The sequence below is a fragment of the Schistocerca gregaria genome, chromosome 10 (assembly GCF_023897955.1).
Source record: "Schistocerca gregaria isolate iqSchGreg1 chromosome 10, iqSchGreg1.2, whole genome shotgun sequence".
Taxonomy (NCBI): Eukaryota; Metazoa; Arthropoda; class Insecta; order Orthoptera; family Acrididae; genus Schistocerca; species Schistocerca gregaria.
In genome coordinates, this window is record NC_064929.1 from 54980873 (window position 1) to 54999544 (window position 18672).

Here is an 18672-nt window from a genome sequence, read left to right on the forward strand (position 1 = left end):
TTCTTGGAAGACCAGTAGTAGTTTCCGATCCTCATCTGGAGGCAATCTGTAATCTGTGGACCTTCAGAGTTTAAATGAAGCACAGAAATTACCTCGGGATTGAATACAACAGTCACCATGCGCACATTCCTCCGTGGGAGTAATGTCTCATACAGTCTACGATTTGATCGTTCCCTGGAAGACCAGTAGAGTTTCCAATACACATCTGGAGGCGTTCTGTAATCTGTGGAACATCAGAGTGTTGATGAAACACAGAAATTGCATCGGGATTGAATACAACAGTCACCATGCGCACTTTCCTCCATGGGAGTAATGTCTAAAACAGTCTACGCTTTGATCCTTCCCTGGAAGACCAGTAGTTGTTTCCGATGCACATCTGGGGGCATTCTGTAATCTGTTGACTATCAGAGTTTTAAAGAAACTCAGAAATTGAATCGGTATTGAGTACAACATGCACCATGTGGACTTTTCTCCATGGGAATAATGTCTCAAAGAGTCTACACTTTGATCGTTCCCTGGAAGACCAGTAGTAGTTTCCGATGCACATCTGGAGGCATTCTGTAATCTGTGGACGTTCAAAGTGTTGATGAAACACAGAAATTGCATCGGGATTGAATACAACAGTCACCATGCGCACTTACCTCCATGGGAGTAATGTCTCAAACAGTCAACGCTTTGATCGATCCCTGTGAGACCAGTAGTAGTTTCCGATGCACATCTGGAGGCATTCTGTAATCTGTGGACAATCAGAGTGTTGTTGTAACACAGAAATTGCATCGGGATTGACTACAACAGTCACCATACCCACTTTCCTATATGGGAGTAATGTGTCAAACTGTCTACGTTTTGATCGTTTACTGGAAGACCAATAGTAGTTTCCGATGCACATCTGGAGGCATTCTGTAATCTGTGGATCTTCAAAGTGTTGATGAAACACAGATATTGCATCGGGATTGAAACAACCGTCACCATGCGCACTTTCCTCCATGGGAGTAATGTCTCAAACTGTCAACGCTTTGATCGTTTCCTGGAAGACCAGTAGTAGTTTCCAATGCACATCTGGAGGCGTTCTGTAATCTGTGGCACATCAGATTGTTGATGAAACACAGAAATTGCATCGGGATTGAATACAACAGTCACCATGCGCACTTTCCTCCATGGGAGTAATGTCTCAAAAAGTCTACGCTTTGATCGTTAACTGCAAGTCCAGTAGTAGTTTCCGATGCACGTCTGGAGGCATTCTGTAATCTGTGGACAATCAGAGTGTTGTTGAAACACAGAAATTGCATCGGGATTGAATACAACAGTCACCACGCGCACTTTCCTATATGGGAGTAATGTCTCAAGCAGTCTACATTTTAATCGTTTCCTGGAAGACCAGTAGTAATTTCCAATGCACATCTGGAGGCGTTCTGTAATCTGTGGAACATCAGAGTGTTGATGAAACTCAGAAATTGCTTCGTGATTGAATACAACAGTCACCATGCGCTCGTTCCTCCATGGGAGTAATGTCTCGAACAGTCAAAGTTTGATCGTTCCCTGGAAGACGAGTAGTAGTTTCCGATGCACATCTGGAGGCATTCTGTAATCTGTGGACAATCAGAGTGTTGTTGAAACACAGAAATTGCATCAGGATTGAATACAACAGTCACCATGCGCACTTTCCTATATGGGAGTAATGTCTTACACAGTCTATGCTTTGATCGTTCCCTGGAAGGCCAGTAGTATTTTCAAATGCACATCTGGAGGCATTCTGTAATCTGTGGAACATCGGAGTGCTGATGAAACACAGAAATTGCCTCGGGATAAAATACAACAGTCACCATGCGCACTTTCCTCCGTGGGAGTAATGTCTCATACAGTCTACGATTTGATCGTTCCCTGGAAGATCAGTAGTAGTTTCCAATGCACATCTGGAGGCGTTCTGTAATCTGTGGAACATCAGAGTGTTGATGAAACACAGAAATTGCATCGGGATTAAATACAACAGTCACCATGCGCACTTTCCTCCATGGGAGTAATGTCTCAAAGAGTCTACGCTTTGATACTTCCCTGGAAGACCAGTAGTTGTTTCCGATGCACATCTGGGGGCATTCTGTAATCTGTTGACTATCAGAGTTTTAAAGAAACTCAGAAATTGAATCGGTATTGAATACAACATGCACCATGTGGACTTTTCTCCATGGGAATAATGTCTCAAAGATTCTACACTTTGATCGTTCCCTGGAAGACCAGTAGTAGTTTCCGATGCACATCTGGAGGCATTCTGTAATCTGTGGACGTTCAAAGTGTTGATGAAACACAGAAATTGCATCGGGATTGAATACAACAGTCACCATGCGCACTTACCTCAATGGGAGTAATGTCTCAAACAGTCAACGCTTTGATCGATCCCTGTGAGACCAGTAGTAGTTTCCGATGCACATCTGGAGGCATTCTGTAATCTGTGGACAATCAGAGTGTTGTTGTAACACAGTAATTGCATCGGGATTGACTACAAAAGTCACCATACCCACTTTCCTATATGAGAGTAATGTGTCAAACTGTCTACGTTTTGATCGTTTACTGGAAGACCAGTAGTAGTTTCCGATGCACATCTGGAGGCATTCTGTAATCTGTGGATCTTCAAAGTGTTGATGAAACACAGATATTGCATCGGGATTGATACAACAGTCACCATGCGCACTTTCCTCCATGGGAGTAATGTCTCAAACTATCAACGCTTTGATCGTTTCCTGGAAGACCATTAGTAGTTTCCAATGCACATCTGGAGGCGTTCTGTAATCTGTGGAACATCAGATAGTTGATGAAACACAGAAATTGCATCGGGATTGAATACAAAAGTCACCATGCGCACTTTCCTCCATGGGAATAATGTCTCAAAAAGTCTACGCTTTGATCGTTAACTGCAAGTCCAGTAGTAGTTTCCGATGCACGTCTGGAGGCATTCTGTAATCTGTGGACAATCAGAGTGTTGTTGAAACACAGAAATTGCATCGGGATTGAATACAACAGTCACCACGCGCACTTTCCCATATGGGAGTAATGTCTCAAACAGTCTACATTTTGATCGTTTCCTGGAAGACCAGTAGTAGTTTCCAATGCTCATCTGGAGGCGTTCTGTAATCTGTGGAACATCAGAGTGTTGATGAAACACAGAAAATGCTTCGTGATTGAATACAACAGTCACCATGCGCTCGTTCCTCCATGGGAGTAATGTCTCAAACAGTCTACACATTTGATCGTTCCCTGGAAGACCAGTTGCAGCTTCCGATGCACATCTGGAGGCATTCTGTAATCTGTAGACCTTCAAAGTGTTAATGAAACACAGAAATTGCATCGGGATTGAATACAACAGTCACCATGCGCAATTTTCCTCCATGGGAGTGATGTCTCAAACAGTCAACGCTTTGATCGTTCCCTGGAAGACCAGTAGTAGTTTCCAATGCACATCTGGAGGCGTTCAGTAATCTGTGGAACATCAGATTGTTGATGAAACACAGAAATTGCATCGGGATTGAATACAACAGTCACCATGCGCACTTTCCTCCATGGGAGTAATGTCTCAAACAGTCTACGATTTGATCGTTCCCTGCAAGTCCAGTAGTAGTTTCCGATGCACATCTGTAGGCATTCTGTAATCTGTGGACCTTCAAACTGTTGATGAAACACAGATATTGCCTCGGGATTAAATACAACAGTCACCATGCGCACTTTCCTCCGTGGGAGTAATGTCTCAAACAGTCTACGCTTTGATCGTTTCTTGGAAGACCAGTAGTAGTTCCGATGCTCATCTGGAGGCATTCTGTAATCCGTGGACCTTCAAAGTGTTGATGAAACGCAGAAATTGCATCGGGATTGAGTACGATAGTCACCATGCGCACTTTCCACCATGGGAGTAATGTCTCAAACAGTCTACGACTTGATATTTCCCTGGAAGACCAGTAGTAGTTTCCGATGCACATCTGGTGTCATTCTGCAATCTGTGGACAATCAGAGTGTTGATGAAACACAGAAATTGCATCGGGATTAAATACAACAGTCACCATGCGCACTTTCCTCCATTTAAGTAATGTCTCAAACAGTTTAGGCTTTGATCGTTCCCTGGAAGACCAGTAGTAGTTTCCGATGCACATCTGGGGAATTCTGTAATGTGTGGACCATCAGAGTGATGATGAAACACTGAAATTGCATCGGAATTGAATACAACAGTCACCATGCGCACTTTCCTCCATGGGAGTAATGTCTCAATCAGTTTAGGCTTTAATCCTTCCCTGGAAGACCAGTAGTAGTTTTCGATGCACATCTCTGGGCCTTCTGTAATCTGTGGACCATCAGGGTGTTAATGAAACATAGAAATTGCCTCGGGATTGATTACAACAGTCACCATGCGCACTTTCCTCCATGGGAGTAAGTCTCAAACAGTTTAGGCTTTGATCCTTAACTGGAAGACCAGTAGTAGTTTCCGATGCACATCTGGAGGCATTCTGTAATCTGTGGACAATCAGAGTGTTGTTGAAACACAGAAATTGCATCGGGATTGAATACAACAGTCACCATGCGCACTTTCCTCCATGGGATTAATGTCTCAAACAGTCTACGTTTTGATCGTTTCCTGGATTACCAGTAGTAGTTTCCAATGCACATCTGGAGGCGTTCTGTAATCTGTGGAACATCAGAGTGTTGATGAATCACAGAAATTGCATCGGGATTGAATAGAACTGTCACCATGCGCACTTTCCTACAAGGGAGTAATGTCTCAAACAGTCTACGTTTTGATCGTTTCCTGGAAGACCAGTAGTAGTTTCCAATGCACATCTGGCGGCGTTCTGTAATCTGTGGACCTTCAAAGTGTTGATGAAACACAGAAACTGCCTCGGGATTGAATACAACAGTCACCATGCGCACTTTCCTCAATAGGAGTAATGTCTCAAACAGTCTACGCTTTGATCGTTTCTTGGAAGACCAGTAGTAGTTTCCGATCCTCATCTGGAGGCAATCTGTAATCTGTGGACCTTCAAAGTTTTGATGAAACATAGAAATTGCTTCGGGATTGGGTACAACAGTCACCATGCGCACTTTTCTCCGTGGGAGTAATGTCTCATACAGTCTACGATTTGATCGTTCCCTGGAAGACCAGTAGAGTTTCCAATACACATCTGGAGGCGTTCTGTAATCTGTGGAACATCAGAGTGTTGATGAATCACAGAAATTACATCGGGATTGAATACAACAGTCACCATGCGCACTTTCCTCCATGGGAGTAATGTCTAAAACAGTCTACGCTTTGATCCTTCCCTGGAAGACCAGTAGTTGTTTCCGATGCCCATCTGGTGGCATTCTGTAATCTGTGGACAATCAGAGTGTTGTTGGAACACAGAAATTACATCGGGATTGACTACAACAGTCACCATACCCACTTTCCTATATGGGAGTAATGTGTCAAACTGTCTACGTTTTGATCGTTTCCTGGAAGACCAGTAGTAGTTTCCGATGCACATCTGGAGGCATTCTGTAATCTGTGGACCTTCAAAGTGTTGATGAAACACATATATTTCTTCGGGATTGATACAACAGTCACCATGCGCACTTTCCTCCATGGGAGTAATGTCTCAAACTGTCAACGCTTTGATCGTTCCCTGGAAGACCAGTAGTAGTTTCCAATGCACATCTGGAGGCGTTCTGTAATCTGTGGAACATCAGAGTATTGATGAAACACAGAAATTGCATCGGGATTGAATACAACAGTCACCATGCGCACTTTCCTCCATGGGAGTAATGTCTCAAAGAGTCTACGCTTTGATCCTTCCCTGTAAGACCAGTAGTAGTTTCCGATGCACGTCTGGAGGCAATCTGTAATCTGTGGACAATCAGAGTGTTGTTGAAACAAAGAAATTGCATCGGGATTGAATACGACAGACACCACGCGCACTTTCCTATATGGGAGTAATGTCTCAAACAGTCTACATTTTGATCGTTTCCTGGAAGACCAGTAGTAGTTTCCGATGCACATCTGGAAGCATTCTGTAAACTGTGGACCTTCAAAGTGTTGATGAAACACATACATTGCATCGGGATTGATACAACAGTCACCATGCGCACTTTCATCCATGGGAGTAATGTCTCAAACAGTCAACGCTTTGATCGTTCCCTGGAAGACCAGTAGTAGTTTCCAATGCACATCTGGAGGCGTTCTGTAATCTGTGGAACATCAGATTGTTGATGAAACACAGAAATTGCATCGGGATTGAATACAACAGTCACCATGCGCACTTTCCTCCATGGGAGTAATGTCTCAAACATTCTACGCTTTGATCGTTTCTTGGAAGACCAGTAGTAGTTCCGATGCTCATCTGGAGGCATTCTGTAATCTGTGGACCTTCAAAGTGTTGATGAAACACAGAAATTGCATCGGGATTGAGTACGACAGTCACCATGCGCACTTTCCTCCTTGGGAGTAATGTCTCAAAGAGTCTACGACTTGATATTACCCTGGAAGACCAGTAGTAGTTTCCGATGCACATCTGGTGTCATTCTGTAATCTGTGGACTATCAGAGTGTTGATGAAACACAGAAATTGCATCGGGATTGAATACAACAGTCACCATGCGCACTTTCCTCCATTTGAGTAATGTCTCAAACAGTTTAGGCTTTGATCGTTCCCTGGAAGACCAGTGGTAGTTTCTGATGCACATCTGGTGAAATTCTGTAATGTGTGGACCATCAGAGTGATGATGAAACACTGAAATTGCATCGGAATTGAATACAACAGTCACCATGCGCACTTTCCTCCATGGGAGTAATGTCTCAAACAGTTTAGGCTTTTATCCTTCCCTGAAAGACCAGTAGTAGTTTCCGATGCACATCTGGTGTCATTCTGTAATCTGTGGACCATCAGAGTGTTGATGAAACATAGAAATTGTATCGGGATTGAATTCAACAGTCACCTTGCTCATTTTCCTCCATGGGGGTAATGTCTCATACAGTCTACGCTTTGATCGTTAACTGGAAGGCCAGTAGTAGTTTCCGATGCACATCAGGAGGCATTCTGTAATCTGTGTACCTTCAAAGTGTTGATGAAACACAGAAATTGCCTCGGGATTGAACACAACAGTCACCATGCGCACTTTCCTCCATGGGAGTAATGTCTCAAACAGTTTAGGCTTTGATCTTTCCCTGGAAGACCAGTAGTAGTTTCCGATGCACATCTGGGGGCATTCTGTAATCTGTTGACTATCAGAGTGTTAATGAAACTCAGAAATTGCATCGGTATTGAATACAACATGCACCATGTGGACTTTACTCCATGGGAGTAATGTCTCTATCTTTGTACGATTTGATCGTTCATTGGAAGACCAGTAGTAGTTTCCGATGCACATCTGGGGGCATTCTGTAATCTGTGGACTAACAGACTGTTGATGAAATACAGAAATTGCATCGGAATTGAATAAAACAGTCACCACGCGCACTTTCCTATATGGGAGTAATGTCTCAAACAGTCTACATTTTGATCGTTTCCTGGAAGACCAGTAGTAGTTTCCGATGCACATCTGGAGGCATTCTGTAAACTGTGGACCTTCAAAGTGTTGATGAAACACATACATTGCATCGGGATTGATACAACAGTCACCATGCGCACTTTCCTCCATGGAAGTAATGTCTCAAACAGTCAACGCTTTGATCGTTCCCTGGACGACCAGTCGTAGTTTCCAATGCACATCTGGAGGCGTTCTGTAATCTGTGGAACATCAGATTGTTGATGAAACACAGAAATTGCATCGGGATTGAATACAACAGTCACCATGCGCACTTTCCTCCATGGGAGTAATGTCTCAAACAGTCTACGCTTTGATCGTTTCCTGGAAGACCAGTAGTAGTTTTCGATGCACAACTGGAGGCATTCTGTAATCTGTGGACTATCAGAGTGTTGATGAAACACAGAAATGAATCGGGATGGAATACAACAGTCACCATGCGCACTTTCCTCCATGGGAGTAACGTCTCAAACAGTGTAGTCTTTAATCGTTGCCTGGAAGACTAGTAGTAGTTTCCGATGCACATCTGGGGTCATTCTGTAATGTGTGGACCATCAGAGTGATGATGAAACCCAAAAATTGCATCGCGATTGAATACAACAGTCACCATGCGCACTTTCCTCCGTGGGAGCAATGTCTACAAGAGTCTACGCTTTGATCGTTCCCTGGAAGACGAGTAGTAGTTTACGATGCACATCTGGAGGCACTCTGTAATCTTTGGACTATCAGAGTGTTGATGAAACACAGAAATTGCATCGGGATTGAATACAACAGTCACCATGCGCACTTTTCTCCATGGGAGTAATGTCTCAAAGAGCCTACGCTTGTATCGTTCCCTGGAAGACCAGTAGTAGTTTCCGAGCTCACCTGGAGGATTTCTGTTACCTTTGGACTATGAGACTGTTGATGAAACAGAGAAATGGCATCGGGATTGAATACAACAGTCACCATGCGCACTTTCCTCCATGGGAGTAATGTCTCAAAGAGTCTACGCTTTGATCGTTCCCTGGAATACCAATAGTAGGTTCCGATGCACATCTGGAGGCATTGTGTTACCTGTGGAGTATCAGAGTGTTGATGAAACACAGAAATTGCATCGGGATTGAATACAACAGTCACCATGCGCACTTTCCTACATGGGAGTAATGTCTCAAACAGTCTACGCTTTGGTCGTTCCCTGGAAGACCAGTAGTAGTTTCCGATGCATATCTGGTGGCATTCTGTAATCTGTGGACTATCAGAGTGTTGATGAAACACAGACATTGCATCGGGATTGAATACAACAGTGACAATTCACACTATCCTCCATGGGAGTAATGTCTCTAAGAGTCTACGCTTTGATCGTTCCCTGGAAGACCAGTAGTAGTTTCCGATGCACATCTGGAGGCTTTCTGTAATCTCTGGACTATCAGAGTGTTGATTAAAACACAGAAATTGCATCGGTATTGAATACAGCAGTCACCATGCGCACTTTCCTCCACGGGAGTAATGTCTCAAAGAGTTTACGCTTTGATCGTTCCTTGGAAGACCAGTAGTTGTTTCCGATGGACATCTGGAGGCATTCTGTAATCTGTGGACTATCAGAGTGTTGAAGAAACACAGAAATTGCATCGGAATTGAATACAACAGTCACCATGCGCACTTACCTCCATGGGAATAATCCTGAAGCAGTCTACGCTTTAATCTTTCCCTGGAAGTCCAGTAGTAGTTTCCGATGCACATCTGGATTCCTTCTGTAATCTGTGGACTATCAGAGTGTTGATGAAACACAGAAATTACATCGGGAAAGGAAACAACACTCATCATGCGCACTTTCCTCCACGGGAGTAATGTCTAAAACAATCTACCTTTTGATCGTTCCCTGGAAGACCAGTTGTAGTTTGCGATGCACATCTGGAGGCTTTCTGTAATCTGTGGACTATCAGAGTGTTGATGAAACACAGAAATAGCATCGGGATTGAATACAACAGTCACCATGCGCACTTTCCTCTATGAGAGTAGTGTCCCAAACAGTCTAGTCTTTGATCGTTCCCTGGTAGACCAGTAGTAGTTTCCGATTCACATCCGGAGATACTCTGTAATCTGTGGACTATCAAAATGTTGATGAAACACAGAAATTGCATCGGGATTGAATACAACTGTCAACATGCGCACTTTCCTCCATGGGAGCAATGTCTCAGACAGTCTACGCTTTGGTCGTTCCCTGGAAAAACAGTAGTAGTTTCCGATGCACATCTGGTGGCATTCTGTAATCTGTGGACTATCAGAGTGTTGATGAAACACAGATATTGCACCGGGATTGAATACAACAGTGACAATGCACACTTTCCTCCATGGGAGTAATGTCTATAAGAGTCTACGCTTTGATCGTTCCCTGGAAGACCAGTAGTAGTTTCCGATGCACATCTGGTGGCACTCTGTAATCTGTGGACTATCAGAGTGTTGATGAAACACAGAAATTGCATCGGGATTGAATACAACAGTCACCATGCGCACTTTTCTCCATGGGAGTAATGTCTCAAAGAGCCTACGCTTGTATCGCTCCCTGGAAGACCAGTAGTAGTTTCCGAGCTCATCTGGAGGATTTCTGTTACCTTTGGACTATGAGACTGTTGATGAAACAGAGAAATTGCATCGGGATTGAATACAACAGTCACCATGCGCACATTCCTCCATGGGAGTAATGTCTCAAACAGTCTACGCTTTGATCGTTCCCTGGAATACCAATAGTAGAATCCGATGCAGATCTGGAGGCATTGTGTTACCTGTGGAGTATCAGAGTGTTGATGAAACACAGAAATTGCATCGGGATTGAATACAACAGTGACAATTCACACTATCCTCCATGGGAGTAATGTCTCTAAGAGTCTACGCTTTGATCGTTCCCTGGAAGACCAGTAGTAGTTTCCGATGCACATCTGGAGGCTTTCTGTATCCTGTGGACTATCAGAGTGTTGATGAAACACAGAAATTCCATCGGGATTGAATACAACAGTCACTATGCGCATATTCCTCTATCTGAGTAATTCTCAAACAGTCTACGCTTTGGTCGTTCCCTGGAAGACCAGTAGTAGTTTCGGATGCACATCTGGTGGCATTCTGTAACCTGTGGACTATCAGAGTATTGATGAAACACAGAAATTGCATCGGGATTGAATACAACAGTCACCATGCGCACTTTCCTCTACTGGAGGTATGTCTCAAACAGTCTACGCTTTTATCGTTCCCTGGAAGACCAGTGGTAGTTTCCGATTCACATCTAGAGGCACTCTGTAATCTGTGGACTATCAGAGTGTTGATGAAACACAGAAATTGCATCGGAATTGAATACAACAGTCACCATGCGCACTTACCTCCATGGGAATAATCCTCAAACAGTCTACGCTTTAATCTTTCCCTGGAAGTCCAGTAGTAGTTTCCGATGCATATCTGGATTCCTTCTGTAATCTGTGGACTATCAGAGTGTTGATGAAACACATAAATTACATCGGGAAAGGAAACAACACTCATCATGCGCACTTTCCTCCACGGGAGTAATGTCTCAAACAGTCTACCTTTTGATCGTTCCCTGGAAGACCAGTAGTAGTTTGCGATGCACATCTGGAGGCTTTCTGTAATCTGTGGACTATCAGAGTGTTGATGAAACACAGAAATTGCATCGGGATTGAATACAACAGTCACCATGCGCACTTTCCTCCATGGGAGTAATGTCCCAAACAGTCTAGTCTTTGATCGTTCCCTGGAACACCAGTAGTAGTTTCCGATTCACATCCGGAGGCACTCTGTAATCTGTGGACTATCAAAATGTTGATGAAACACAGAAATTGCATCGGGATTGAATACAACACTCAACATGCGCACTTTCCTCCATGGGAGTAATGTCTCAAACAGTCTACGCTTTGGTCGTCCCCTGGAAGACGAGTAGTAGTTTCCGATGCACATCTGGTGGCATTCTGTAATCTGTGGACTATCAGAGTGTTGATGAAACACAGACATTGCACCAGGATTGAATACAACAGTGACAATGCCCACTTTCCTCCATGGGAGTAATGTCTATAAGAGTCTACGCTTTGATCGTTCCCTGGAAGACCAGTAGTAGTTTCCGATGCACATCTGGAGGCACTCTGTAATCTGTGGACTATCAGAGTGTTGATGAAACACAGAAATTGCATCGGGATTGAATACAACTATCACCTTGCGCACTTTTCTCCATGGGAGTAATGTCTCAAAGAGCCTACGCTTGTATCGTTCCCTGGAAGACCAGTAGTAGTTTCCGAGCTCATCTGGAGGATTTCTGTTACCTTTGGACTATGAGACTGTTGATGAAACAGAGAAATTGCACCGGGATTGAATACAACTGTCACAATGCGCACTTTCCTCCATGGGAGTAATGTCTCAAACAGTCTACGCTTTGATCGTTCCCTGGAATACCAATAGTAGGTTCCGATGCACATCTGGAGACATTGTGTTACCTGTGGAGTATCAGAGTGTTGATGAGACACAGAAATTGCATCGGGATTGAATACAACAGTCACCATGCGCACTTTCCTACATGGGAGTAATGTCTCAAACAGTCTACGCTTTGGTCGTTCCCTGGAAGACCAGTAGTAGTTTCCGATGCATATCTGGTGGCATTCTGTAATCTGTGGACTATCAGAGTGTTGATGAAACACAGACATTGCATCGGGATTGAATACAACAGTGACAATTCACACTATCCTCCATGGGAGTAATGTCTCTAAGAGTCTACGCTTTGATCGTTCCCTGGAAGACCAGTAGTAGTTTCCGATGCACATCTGGAGGCTTTCTGTAATCTGTGGACTATCAGAGTGTTGATGAAACACAGAAATTGCATCGGTATTGAATACAGCAGTCACCATGCGCACTTTCCTCCACGGGAGTAATGTCTCAAAGAGTTTACGCTTTGATCATTCCTTGGAAGACCAGTAGTTGCTTCCGATGGACATCTGGAGGCATTCTGTAATCTGTGGACTATCAGAGTGTTGAAGAAACACAGAAATTGCCTCGGAATTGAATAGAACAGTCACCATGCACACTTACCTCCATGGGAATAATCCTCAAACATTCTACGCTTTAATCTTTCCCTGGAAGTCCAGTAGTGGTTTCCGATGCACAACTGGATTCCTTCTGTAATCTGTGGACTATCAGAGTGTTGATGAAACACAGAAATTACATCGGGAAAGGAAACAACACTCATCATGCGCACTTTCCTCCACGGGAGTAATGTCTCAAACAGTCTACCGTTTGATCGTTCCCTGGACGACCAGTAGTAGTTGCCGATGCACATCTGCTGGCATTCTGTAATCTGTGGACTATCAGAGTGTTGATGAAACACAGACATTGCATCGGGATTGAATTCAACAGTGACAATGCGCACTTTCCTCCATGGGAGTAATGTCTCCAACAGCCTACGCTTTGATCGTTCCCTGGAAGACCAGTAGTAGTTTGCGATGCACATCTGGAGGCTTTCTGTAATCTGTGGACTATCAGAGTGTTGATGAAACACAGAAATTGCATCGGGATTGAATACAACAGTCACCATGCGCACTTTCCTCCATGGGAGTAATGTCAGAAACATTCTAGTCTTTGATCGTTCCCTGGAAGACCAGTAGTAGTTACCGATTCACATCCGGAGGCACTCTGTAAACTGTGGACTATCAAAATGTTGATGAAACACAGAAATTGCATCGGGATTGAATACAACAGTCAACATGCGCACTTTCCTATATGGGAGTAATGTCTCAAACAGTCTACGCTTTGGTCGTTCCCTGGAAGACCAGTAGTAGTTTCCGATGCACATCTGGTGGCATTCTGTAATCTGTGGACTATCAGAGTGTTGATGAAACACAGACATTGCACCGGGATTGAATATAACAGTGACAATGCACACTTTCCTCCATGGGAGTAATGTCTATAAGAGTCTACGCTTTGATCGTTCCCTGGAAGACCAGTAGTAGTTTCCGATGCACATCTGGTGGCACTCTGTAATCTGTGGACTATCAGAGTGTTGTTGAAACACAGAAATTGCATCGGGATTGAATACAACAGTCACCATGCGCACTTTTCTCCATGGGAGTAATGTCTCAAAGAGCCTACGCTTGTATCGTTCCCTGGAAGACCAGTAGAAGTTTCCGAGCTCATCTGGAGGATTTCTGTTACCTTTGGACTATGAGACTGTTGATGAAACAGAGAAATTGCATCGGGATTGAATACAACAGTCACCATGCGCACTTTCCTCCATGGGAGTAATGTCTCAAACAGTCTACGCTCTGATCGTTCCCTGGAATACCAATAGTAGGTTCCGATGCACATCTGGAGGCATTGTGTTACCTGTGGAGTATCAGAGTGTTGATGAAACACAAAAATTGCATCGGGATTTAATACAACAGTCACCATGCGCACTTTCCTACATGGGAGTAATGTCCCAAACAGTCTAGTCTTTGATCGTTCCCTGGAACACCAGTAGTAGTTTCCGATTCACATCCGGAGGCACTCTGTAATCTGTGGACTATCAAAATGTTGATGAAACACAGAAATTGCATCGGGATTGAATACAACACTCAACATGCGCACTTTCCTCCATGGGAGTAATGTCTCAAACAGTCTACGCTTTGGTCGTCCCCTGGAAGACGAGTAGTAGTTTCCGATGCACATCTGGTTGCATTCTGTAATCTGTGGACTATCAGAGTGTTGATGAAACACAGACATTGCACCGGGATTGAATACAACAGTGACAATGCACACTTTCCTCCATGGGAGTAATGTCTATAAGAGTCTACGCTTTGATCGTTCCCTGGAAGACCAGTAGTAGTTTCCGATGCACATCTGGAGGCACTCTGTAATCTGTGGACTATCAGAGTGTTGATGAAACACAGAAATTGCATCGGGATTGAATACAACAGTCACCTTGCGCACTTTTCTCCATGGGAGTAATGTCTCAAAGAGCCTACGCTTGTATCTTTCCCTGGAAGACCAGTAGTAGTTTCCGAGCTCATCTGGAGGATTTCTGTTACCTTTGGACTATGAGACTGTTGATGAAACAGAGAAATTGCATCGGGATTGAATACAACTGTCACCATGCGCACTTTCCTCCATGGGAGTAATGTCTCAAACAGTCTACGCTTTGATCGTTCCCTGGAATACCAATAGTAGGTTCCGATGCACATCTGGAGGCATTGTGTTACCTGTGGAGTATCAGAGTGTTGATGAAACACAGAAATTGCATCGGGATTGAATACAACAGTCACCATGCGCACTTTCCTACATGGGAGTAATGTCTCAAACAGTCTACGCTTTGGTCGTTCCCTGGAAGACCAGTAGTAGTTTCCGATCCATATCTGGTGGCATTCTGTAATCTGTGGACTATCAGAGTGTTGATGAAACACAGACATTGCATCGGGATTGAATACAACAGTGACAATTCACACTATCCTCCATGGGAGTAATGTCTCTAAGAGTCTACGCTTTGATCGTTCCCTGGAAGACCAGTAGTAGTTTCCGATGCACATCTGGAGGCTATCTGTAATCTGTGGACTATCAGAGTGTTGATGAAACACAGAAATTGCATCGGTATTGAATACAGCATTCACCATGCGCACTTTCCTCCACGGGAGTAATGTCTCAAAGAGTTTACACTTTGATCATTCCTTGGAAGACCAGTAGTTGTTTCCGATGGACATCTGGAGGCATTCTGTAATCTGTGGACTATCAGAGTGTTGAAGAAACACAGAAATTGCATCGGAATTGAATAGAACAGTCACCATGCACACTTACCTCCATGGGAATAATCCCCAAACAGTCTACGCTTTAATCTTTCCCTGGAAGTCCAGTAGTAGTTTCCGATGCACATCTGGATTCCTTCTGTAATCTGTGGACTATCAGAGTGTTGATGAAACACAGAAATTACATCGGGAAAGGAAACAACACTCATCATGCGCACTTTCCTCCACGGGAGTAATGTCTCAAACAGTCTACCTTTTGATCGTTCCCTGGACGACCAGTAGTAGTTTCCGATGCACATCTGGTGGCATTCTGTAATCTGTGGACTATCAGAGTGTTGATGAAACACAGACATTGCATCGGGATTGAATTCAACAGTGACAATGCGCACTTTCCTACATGGGAGTAATGTCCCAAACATTCTAGTCTTTGATCGTTCCCTGGAAGACCAGTAGTAGTTTGCGATGCACATCTGGAGGCTCTCTGTAATCTGTGGACTATCAGAGTGTTGATGAAACACAGAAATTGCATCGGGATTGAATACAACAGTCACCATGCGCACTTTCCTCCATGGGAGTAATGTCCCAAACATTCTAGTCTTTGATCGTTCCCTGGAAGACCAGTAGTAGTTTCCGATTCACATCCGGAGGCACTCTGTAATCTGTGGACTATCAAAATGTTGATGAAACACAGAACTTGCATCGGGATTGAATACAACAGTCAACATGCGCACTTTCCTATATGGGAGTAATGTCTCAAACAGTCTACGCTTTGCTCGTTCCCTGGAAGACCAGTAGTAGTTTCCAATGCACATCTGGTGGCATTCTGTAATCTGTGGACTATCAGAGTGTTAATGAAACACAGACATTGCACCGGGATTGAATATAACAGTGACAATGCACACTTTCCTCCATGGGAGTAATGTCTATAAGAGTCTACGCTTTGATCGTTCCCTGGAAGACCAGTAGTAGTTTCCGATGCACATCTGGTGGCACTCTGTAATCTGTGGACTATCAGAGTGTTGATGAAACACAGAAATTGCATCGGGATTGAATACAACAGTCACCATGCGCACTTTTCTCCATGGGAGTAATGTCTCAAAGAGCCTACGCTTGTATCGTTCCCTGGAAGACCAGTAGAAGTTTCCGAGCTCATCTGGAGGATTTCTGTTACCTTTGGACTATGAGACTGTTGATGAAACAGAGAAATTGCATCGGGATTGAATACAACAGTCACCATGCGCACTTTCCTCCATGGGAGTAATGTCTCAAACAGTCTACGCTCTGATCGTTCCCTGTAATACCAATAGTAGGTTCCGATGCACATCTGGAGGTATTGTGTTACCTGTGGAGTATCAGAGTGTTGATGAAACACAGAAATTGCATCGGGATTGAATACAACAGTCACCATGCGCACTTTCCTACATGGGAGTAATGTCTCAAACTGTCTACTCTTTGGTCGTTCCCTGGAAGACCAGTAGTAGTTTCCGATGCATATCTGGTGGCATTCTGTAATCTGTGGACTATCAGAGTGTTGATGAAACACAGACATTGGATCGGGATTGAATACAACAGTGACAATTCACACTATCCTCCATGGGAGTAACGTCTCTAAGAGTCTACGCTTTGATCGTTCCCTGGAAGACCAGTAGTAGTTTCCGATGCACATCTGGAGGCTTTCTGTAATCTGTGGACTATCAGAGTGTTGATGAAACACAGAAATTGCATCGGGATTGAATACAACAGTCACTATGCGCATATTCCTCTATCTGAGTAATTCTCAAACAGTCTACGCTTTGGTCGTTCCCTGGAAGTCCAGTAGTAGTTTCGAATGCACATCTGGTGGCATTCTGTAACCTGTGGACTATCAGAGTATTGATGAAACACAGAAATTGCATCGGGATTGAATACAACAGTCACCATGCGCACTTTCCTCTACTGGAGGTATGTCTCAAACAGTCTACGCTTTAATCTTTCCCTGGAAGTCCAGTAGTAGTTTCCGATGCACATCTGGATTCCATCTGTAATCTGTGGACTATCAGAGTGTTGATGAAACACAGAAATTACATCGGGAAAGGAAACAACACTCATCATGCACACTTTCCTCCACGGGAGTAATGTCTCAAACAGTCTACCTTTTGATCGTTAACTGGACGACCAGTAGTAGTTTCCGATGCACATCTGGTGGCATTCTGTAATCTGTGGACTATCAGAGTGTTGATGAAACACAGAAATTGCATCGGGATTGAATACAACAGTCACCTTGCGCACTTTTCTCCATGGGAGTAATGTCTCAAAGAGCCTACGCTTGTATCTTTCCCTGGAAGACCAGTAGTAGTTTCCGAGCTCATCTGGAGGATTTCTGTTACCTTTGGACTATGAGACTGTTGATGAAACAGAGAAATTGCATCGGGATTGAATACAACTGTCACCATGCGCACTTTCCTCCATGGGAGTAATGTCTCAAACAGTCTACGCTTTGATCGTTCCCTGGAATACCAATAGTAGGTTCCGATGCACATCTGGAGGCATTGTGTTACCTGTGGAGTATCAGAGTGTTGATGAAACACAGAAATTGCATCGGGATTGAATACAACAGTCACCATGCGCACTTTCCTACATGGGAGTAATGTCTCAAACAGTCTACGCTTTGGTCGTTCCCTGGAAGACCAGTAGTAGTTTCCGATGCATATCTGGTGGCATTCTGTAATCTGTGGACTATCAGAGTGTTGATGAAACACAGACATTGCATCGGGATTGAATACAACAGTGACAATTCACACTATCCTCCATGGGAGTAATGTCTCTAAGAGTCTACGCTTTGATCGTTCCCTGGAAGACCAGTAGTAGTTTCCGATGCACATCTGGAGGCTATCTGTAATCTGTGGACTATCAGAGTGTTGATGAAACACAGAAATTGCATCGGTATTGAATACAGCAGTCACCATGCGCACTTTCCTCCACGGGAGTAATGTCTCAAAGAGTTTACACTTTGATCATTCCTTGGAAGACCAGTAGTTGTTTCCGATGGACATCTGGAGGCATTCTGTAATCTGTGGACTATCAGAGTGTTGAAGAAACACAGAAATTGCATCGGAATTGAATAGAACAGTCACCATGCACACTTACCTCCATGGGAATAATCCCCAAACAGTCTACGCTTTAATCTTTCCCTGGAAGTCCAGTAGTAGTTTCCGATGCACATCTGGATTCCTTCTGTAATCTGTGGACTATCAGAGTGTTGATGAAACACAGAAATTACATCGGGAAAGGAAACAACACTCATCATGCGCACTTTCCTCCACGGGAGTAATGTCTCAAACAGTCTACCTTTTGATCGTTCCCTGGACGACCAGTAGTAGTTTCCGATGCACATCTGGTGGCATTCTGTAATCTGT